This window comes from Manis pentadactyla, chromosome 5 (genome assembly GCF_030020395.1).
Source record: "Manis pentadactyla isolate mManPen7 chromosome 5, mManPen7.hap1, whole genome shotgun sequence".
Taxonomy (NCBI): domain Eukaryota; kingdom Metazoa; phylum Chordata; class Mammalia; order Pholidota; family Manidae; genus Manis; species Manis pentadactyla.
The window spans coordinates 51,405,018-51,414,178 of NC_080023.1; positions in this window are offsets into that span (position 1 = coordinate 51,405,018).

A 9,161-nucleotide genomic window follows, 5' to 3' on the forward strand; every position below is an offset into this window, starting at 1 on the left:
ATAGAATCAAAAGTTTTCAAAAAACATAAAAGGTATTACTTGTGCAATTTTAGTCTCATATTGTTGGAATATACTAGCAATCTAACAAAAATGCTATTACTCTCAAATTTTTCTTTCAAAGAGAGCAAGTAATGTTCACTTATGGCAGTTTAATGCCAGTGATATTTGCCCATTTTAATGACAAAATTTTTACCTTAGTAAAAGTATGACACAAAAGCACTCGATACATGAAAAGTATCTCTAGTCATAATTTTTAGCTTCTCCAGAGTCATAATTTTTCTCTTTAGTTTATATGAAGTAACTGAAACATCTAATACCAATCTAGTACACCTGTAATTTAGAATCTAGGAAATGACCAGGTATTATAGCATTTGAACAATTAAAATATATGTAAAATAATTTCATTAATTTGTCTTTAACTCACTGCTTATTATTTCAGTTAAAATGAAATTGCTTCATGTAGTAAAAATATCTTAAGACTTTCTTTTCCTTATGCATACATATATACACACACAGAGAATTTACCTGTCTCTTTCACATGCATTTTAATGTTTTCATTCAACACTATGACTGAATTTTAACAGGACAGGGGGCTTTTTGTAAAAATATTTATACATCATTCTACATCAGAAGGGGGGATAAAAATATGCTATCCCTAAGAGTTTTGATCACAGGTATCATGGACATGGTATGGGGCTTTATTACATACTAGCTGTGTGGTCAAGACACATCCATAGAATTAAATTAAGAATTACAGGATCTTTGATAGCTGGCCAAAGGAAAAACATATCCACTCTGGGAAGATAATACCTCAGAAAACTAGGTTTGTCAGGGTTCCTAAAATTAAAGTGCACTTTAACGTGAGTGTATAATCCAAGTCACAAGCCACACAAGGAAAATGAAAACACTAAGTATAGACAGATGTTTCATGAAGTTTGGTTACGAAAAGGAAGTGAGGACCTGGGTACCAAAGACAGTAAAACACAGATAGATGAAAGAAGAAAGAAAGGAGAGGTGCTAGAGACTGAGTATTTGTGTTCTCCCAAATTTGCTATATTGAAATGCTATCCACCAGTGGGATGACATTAGCAGTCAGGACTTTGGGAGGTTTCTGGGATATAAAGGTGGAGCCCACATGAATGGGATTAGGAACATTATAAAAAGGCCCCAAAACAGCATCACATGGTTTGTAAGTGTGCAGACGCTGGAACAAGCCTGCCAGAAAGCAAATATTAGCTACAAAGCAAACCAATTAGGTGATCTTGGGCAAGTAATCTTTCTACATCTTATTTTCATCATATATAGAATAGAGATAGTGATAATACCTACCTATAGGACTGTTATGATTATGAAATGAATAATTGTAAAACATCTAGAAGAGTTTTTGGTATATAGTTAGTACTATGTATTTGTTAAAACTAATTGCAAAAAAAGAAATTCCTTTATTCATTTAATATTTTGGCTTAATGAAGTCTAGTCAATTTTGAAAAAATTAAGAGCATCATATATACAAATTTTTTGTCCTACCTCTTTGGTTTTAACAATTGGAATGTCTTAACATCAGGCTCTTATACAAAGGCATGAAAGGAATGCTTATTTATTAGGTGATACCAATTAAATAAAGATACTACCAAAACAACCAAGCACCGCTTAGTGTTCCTTTCTTCCACCCAAGGTAGGATGCATCTTCGGGTTTCCTGACACACCATGGGCTGATGTGACCCACATGGATTGATGCTGGTAACTTCTGACTGTGAGTTGAATACATTGGGCTCTTTTTTGTTTGTTTATTTGTTTATTTTTCTATTAGATAATTGAAGGGACACAAAGTTGTACCACATGTACTACACAGGCCTAAACTGGGTCCTTTTACTGTGTTCTGTCTCCTTATGCTTATGGCTTGTTTCGGATAGACAGTCCTAAATAATAATGCTATTGCATCATTGGCTGATTTTTCCTAAGATTTGATCAGAAGAATGATGAAAGTGTATGTGCATGTGTTGAGTGTGTTTGTATGACTGTATATGTCTATGTGGGTCATTACCATCTGAATCAGTATATGTCAGTAACTGCAAAGTTGTCTATGATTTCTGCTACATATAAACAAACAAACAAAAAACACTAACAGAAGAGCTAAATACAGCTTATTTTTCATTTGTTTCTTTTCTCCCAATGGCAATGTAGCAGATAGTGTTCTAGGAATTCTTCTGAGATCTTTGCAAATAATAACTCCATATAATTATAATAACAATACTACAAGGTAGAAACTATAATCATGTCCCATTTTATGTATGATGTATAGAGGGGTTAAGTATATTTTCCAAAATCAAACAGCTAGTAAATCATGGAACTAAGACTTGATCCCTGGGAGCTTACTTCATAGTTTGCCTATTTTAACAAAGAAAAAAGAAAAAAAATATAAGCTTGCCACCTGGCTACACCATGCTTCCCTTCCTTTCCCCACCCCTGACATACTTATAGTCTCCCTTACAGCTAACTCTGGCCATAGAGCCAAATTTTTGCCAGTAGAATGTGAGCAAAAGTGATATTGCACATTGATAAAGGTTTAGTTAAGCTTTATTAAGATAAATGAGCTCCAGAGGTCTGTACAGCATTGTACCTACACTCAACAATAATGTATTGCACACTTAAAAATTTAAGAGAGTAGACATCATGTTAAGTGTTCATATCAGAATTTTAAAAATGTAAGATGTGCAATTTTTTCATCCTAAATTTCAAGAGAAGGGATGCACCCTTAACCTGATTTGCTTTCTCCTTTCTGCTAGCTGGAACTGATGGTAGAAGTTGGAACATTTATTATGTATGATAACATGGTTGCTACATGTTAGAAAAGGAAAAGCTACAGATACAAAGAATCTAGGATCCTGGTGTTTGTCTATTACTTACTTAGACTCTAAGTGAAGGAGACATACATTTTTATGAGGTGGTGTTTTATAGAAGCTGAGCCTTTAAGCCCTGAAAAATGAAGAGATAATTATAATAGTATCTGTAAGAAGCACGAGTACACTAATAGTCATTTTACCTCGTCTTAGTCATGCAAGTACACCAACAGATTTGTCTGGCTTGCCTTGCAATTCTACTTCAGTCACAGGTTGGGTTTTCTCTCCTCAGTTCTTTTTCCCACCGAAATAGAGAATTGAAAGGCAGAGACACAATAGGGGTGTCAAAGGTTTGTCTGAATACACTCCAAAGGAGGAGTGGGCCAGAGACAAGGTAGACAAAGGCCCAGATCTTTTAGGGGAGGGTCTATTTATCATGTCCTTGTCCAGGAGGTACCTCTTTGATTGACAGGATGAGGTATTTGATTGACAGTTCTGGTTATACAGCCATTTCTCTTGGTGCACATGTCTTTTCCCAAAATGCACACAGAAAAGCTCATGGCAGAGTGAGGGTGGAGTAGAAAAACTGCTATTTTATTTTAATGAGATTATGATGAGAGGTGGTTTGGGTGGTTCTTAGCTTTGTTTGATTGTGCCTGTGCTGTGATCTGATTGGGACCAGTGTTGGCTGGTGTGTGAGGAGGTTACCTCTCTGCAAAGACTTTGTTGCCTTCAAATGGGACCCCCTAGCTGGGCGGTTTTTCCTTGAACCTTATCTTTCTATTCCCCAGTTGCCCATGCCTATCTTTCTACCTAACACTTCCCTACAGAAAACTTTGAGACATCTGGGAACAACTTTACCAACTGAGCACTGTATGTAGGCAACCTTTTGGATTGTTTCTGCAGCTTTAAGCATAAATCCTGTCAAATACATTGCTACCCACTGTTGAAAATTTTTCTAAGTGATATGTTCTAAAGCTTTCATGAAGTTTATACTCTGATCTACTGTAGGTCTTTCTAAACTACTTAGAGAGGTTATATACTAATCTAAATTTATTTCTTCTGACTTTGAATCACTTTCTTGGAATGAAAAAGAATGACCAATTTTTCAATGTGTCCTTCATTATGGTTCCATCTTCATTTTTAACAGAAATTCCTCTGAATATTTATCTAAATGTTCTAAAAGTGACACAGACTTTTCCACTCTCTCCTATATTTTTAAATTATGTTCATTATTTCAGTTTGGATCTGGTTGGGCATCTCTGCCCCACTTGCTTTCATACCAGATGTGTCACAATGATACCTACTAATATCATTGTTATTTTAAAGATGTACTTATTCTAAGAAGCAGAGTTTCATATAGATGACAAACATATAAAAAAGAAAGATTTAATTATGTTTAAATATCATAACATCTAACTATTCTAGACCAGGCATAGTACAGCATGCAAGATTATCAGCAAGACGAATATCTGTTAAACTTCATTTAAGTCATTGTAAAGGAATGAGTGCTTGGATTCCAGTGACTATCAGGTTTATTTTAACTTGAAATTTCATAAAATGATTGGCACAGTTTCAGTATCCTGAAATAAATAAATATGTTTCTATATTACTGTGTCTGTTAATTTTAAAAGATAATAAATATTTTTCTCAAATCCAGGGAAAAATGCTCAAAGTATTCCAATTTGAAAATATGCCTTAAAATTACAAGGTTTTAATCGTTTAAATGTCATTTTAATGGCAATAATTATCCTTATTGACTTCAATGCAATGCCACATACAGTTATCTTCCAATTATAAATTTGATGACCTCTGTCTGAATTTTCCTGTCCAAAGTTCTATAATTATCATCAAACTGCTCTATCATAATTGAGGGATACTCTATTAGCATTTTAAAAAAGAATTCTGAAAGCTGCTTCACAGGAAGTACCATTCCACAAAGTGACTGGTATCAAAAAATCTGCTGCTGGTATTAATTCTGTTCACACAATCACCAACAGGTTTCCATTCTAGCATACATAACTTTATACTCACTTGTTTTAAATGCCATCTATCCTTGTTATGATGTATTTTTCAAACGACGGTGAGAATATACAGATCAACACTTTTGTTCCCAATTTTTCAGTTCAAATGAGACTTGTCTGATAATGCTTCCCATGACTTTTCCAGAACCCCACTAGAAAGTGGTTAAAATTACTCCCCTTTACCCCTCAATTTTCCTAAATGTTAACATAGTGTAAAATTCTCAAAATGTGGTTAAAATTTAAGTTGCATGACAAAATTCTATCTAAAATGTAGAATCTACTTGTGCTATTATATTTTTTCTTCAATTATTTCTTCATTTATAACCAGAACAAACTCTATGCTTCCATACTAATTCCCACTTTTTATAAATCATGGGCATGTCTTTTTATATTTTTGTTACTGCAGTATATGTGAATAAATGAAATTTCTCATACCATTCTGGTAGAAAGGTAAATCTAGATTAAAGAAACAAATAAAAGTAGGAACACACACACACACACACACACACACACACACACACACACACACATACATATGGTTTGTTTTGGTGCATTGATAGAAATCTAATTGCAGATCTTTAGAAAATGTATAGTGATACATTATGTGATGTTAAACACATATTAAAATAAATAATTAGATGTATTAACTGTAAAAGTTTTTGTGATACTCTCTGTAGTTTGATCCATTTTTGTTAAAATGCAAATACTAGAAGCCTGATGTATGTGTTATATGTATACTTTACTTTTGTATATACATAGTAAAAGTAGAAAATTGTCCTCCAGATTGTTGACATTGAATACTTTAGGGTTAGAAAATTGAAGAGGAGAAGAGAAAGACTATTTATATTTTTTTATACTTTGGTTTAATTTGAGCTATTACAAAAATCTTGTTTTACTTTTGAATATTTTTAAAGCAACATAGAACACAATAAACAGTGTTCTGGTTTGGGAGGATTAGCATGTTTGAATGCTCTGAAACAAATGAGGGCAGTGTTAATAAACAAAAGTTAATTGATAATTGTTGTAAAGGACTTTCTTAGTTTTTCTATTTCTTAAATAGTACGAAGTGAGAAACGTTAAACCTGTTACATCATCCATTTAATGTTTGCCGCAAAAGAGCCCATTTTATGGGGCTTAATATGGAGAAAAACACTTTTAATATATAACATTCTTTAGATGGACACTTTCTGAGAATTAAAGAAGCATTGTTTAATTCATTTATAAATACATCTATAAGTCTGTGTACTTAAAAACACAATGAACATAAAAGCAATCAGTTAACCCAAAATGACAGATACTAATGGACTATTTAGTAGATTAACAGCTAGCATGGCATCTTGCTAGGTCCATGTTGTTTATTTTGATCTTGTGCTTGAAAGGATGCACAAACCACATTCATGTCTCTAAGCATATTTAATTCAGCTAGACAGAAACACATGATTATATATCCAAGCCAACTACTGAACTTGCAAGCTTTATTTTTGAGCTGCTCTACTGCTTCAAGCTGTGGAAATATAAAATGCTAGCCTTGGAACAAGTAGTTGGAGCATCACCAAACTTTGATGAACAAAGAACTTACCTAGTGCTTTTTTTCCCCCTGATGACAAAGAAAATTTTTCATTTTTATAACACTGTCTCCCCAGTTCTTAATTAATATCATGCACAGGTGGTATAAGGGATAACCACAGTAAATCACAAAAAGGGTTATGAGCCTCCAAAGAACTATTATTAAATATAGGCCCATCATAAAACTGTGCTTTAGAATGATGGGACTGTCAGATGCCACATTTTCTATCTATATTTTTGAAGCTGGTTCTTTTACTTGTGCAAAAGGAATTTTAAATTAAGCTATGGGGTTAACTTTATTATACTTAGGAGGAATGTTTGTTTAGTCTGCAGCTAAATACCATTTGATTATTTCAGTGATTTGTTTTCCCATATATTTTTACATTTTTTTCAAATGATTTTAGGAGGCAAAATAGGATGGGTAAGTTCAAGTTAGTAAAACAGGTTTCCTCAAAATATAGGAAAAGGTTACAGTTTTTTTTCTTTTGCTATTTTATTTTTGAAAATGAAGTACATCTCAATGAAAACTGAAAAGACTTCCCAATTATATTCTTACATTGAAGAACATGGTTATTAACCACACATATACCTGAAAGAATTTTCATATAGTTACAAGAATCTTAGTATTTCATACAGGATTATCTCTAGATGTTTTTACACACATAGTAATGCCTCTCTTTATTCCTAACCATCTAAACATGACCTGTCTTTGATCTGACCTGTGTCTAAGAACTTATTCAAATGCCGGACTGCACTCCTGGAAGGCAATGATGTTTATGCATTAATAACATCCTAGGACTCACTCATGGATCTAATAATCTCCTGATCCTTGACTTTTCCCTTGGCAGAATCTTGGACCATCCCAAAAGGTGAATTTTGATTTCTAAAATGGCATTCTTTCTTTGATATTTGTGGCAGTTTTGGTATTGTCATGTGTGCCTGCTATTATATGTCACAGCTGTTTCTGTGAGCACAAACACAACTGACAGGACACAGTAAAGACACACAATCCAGCACTGCTTTGCCATTTGCTTGTTTTCACTGAGTACTTAAGTGGCAACACACCCATATGAATGTTCACCCCAACCAAAATGTAAGCAGGTGCAATTAGGTCTCACATGATGACATCATTCCCATCTGCTACTAATGTCACAGAATTGGTAAATGTTTTAGTGCTTTCTGGGTGTCTAGATTATTTTCACTGAAACATTGTTTGTATCTTTTACCATTGTGGTAACCCTAAAAAATTGACCCTAAAAGAGAAAAATGCATAGCGGAGACTGGCAGTACTAAAACTTAAAATGAATTATGTACAAGATATAATTTGTCCTTAAAGTGATTTTATATATTATGTATAACTATTGATATTATACTTGAAATATCTTAGGGTAAAGAAGAAAAAAACAATTTATAACCCATCTCTAATTTTCCTGTTTTGATATATATATATATATATATATATATAGTGTGTGTGTGTGTTATATCTTTATATATATATATATATTTATGCCTATTTCCTTTTCCTTCCTCCCTTCCTCCCTACCTCCCTTCTTCCCTTCCTTTCATACATTGATCTATACACTAATCTAGACATCTGATATGTATTGGGAAAGAATAATTAATATATTTTGAAAATTGTGAATATTGATATAGTTAACAATTTCAAATTTAACAATAAACTGTGTATTTTTTTGCTCAGGCTACCTGGGTGGCTCACAGAGTAGCATTCGTTCTCTCACAGGTCTGGAAGTTAGCAATCTTAGACAAAGGTGTTTGCAGATCTGACTTCTCCTGAGGCCTCTCTTCCTGGCTTGTGGATGGCCACCTTCTTGCTGTGTCTTCACGTGGTTTCTCCTCTGTGTACACACATCCATAGTGACTCTCCCTCTTTTTATAAGGACGCCAATCAAATTAGGGCCCATTCATATCACCGCATTATCTTTAATTGACTCTTTAAATACCCTGTCTCCCAATACAGTCACATTCTGAAAGGTACTGGGGGTTAACGCTTCAACACATGAATATCAGGAGGACACCAATCAGTACATACCACACTGCATTTTCCTATGTCATTAAATATTTTAAGACTATAGAATATTCTAATATATTGATAAATGATTATTTAATCAACTTCCTATAGTTAAACACTTATTGCTTTCCTCATTTTTCACAATTCTAATGAATGCTATAGATAATTTCCTTAAAGAGAAATAGTTGTGTGCATCTCAGATTACTTCCTTAGGCTTACTTACTTGCTTCAAAATCCTAGAGGTGAATTTTTTGGATCAAAAATTTTGAATATTATTGCTAAATTCTCAGAACTTTTCTCCCAAGTATAATTGCTTACCAGCAATTTGTAAGTTATCTTTGTGTTTGCACACTCTGATCAAAGTAATTTATAAAAGGATTATTACTTATTAAATATGCAAATATTCTGTTTAATTTTTAAATGTTTTTGTTTACTAGTGTGATTTAATACTATATTTAGTTCTTTGAAATTTTTTTTCACAAGCATTATTTATGTGATATGTCCATATTTGTAGCAATATTTTCCTTTTCCTTATAGTTTTTTGAAGAACTCTGTTCAGGAAAGATATTAATACGCTATTTGACACAAAGGACACTATTTTATAATATTATGTCTAGTGTTATTATATTTTTGTTTTTTTTCAAATGATAAAAAATGTCACTTGTTTTAGAATGTGAACTAGGTTTAGATTTTTAGTGGTTA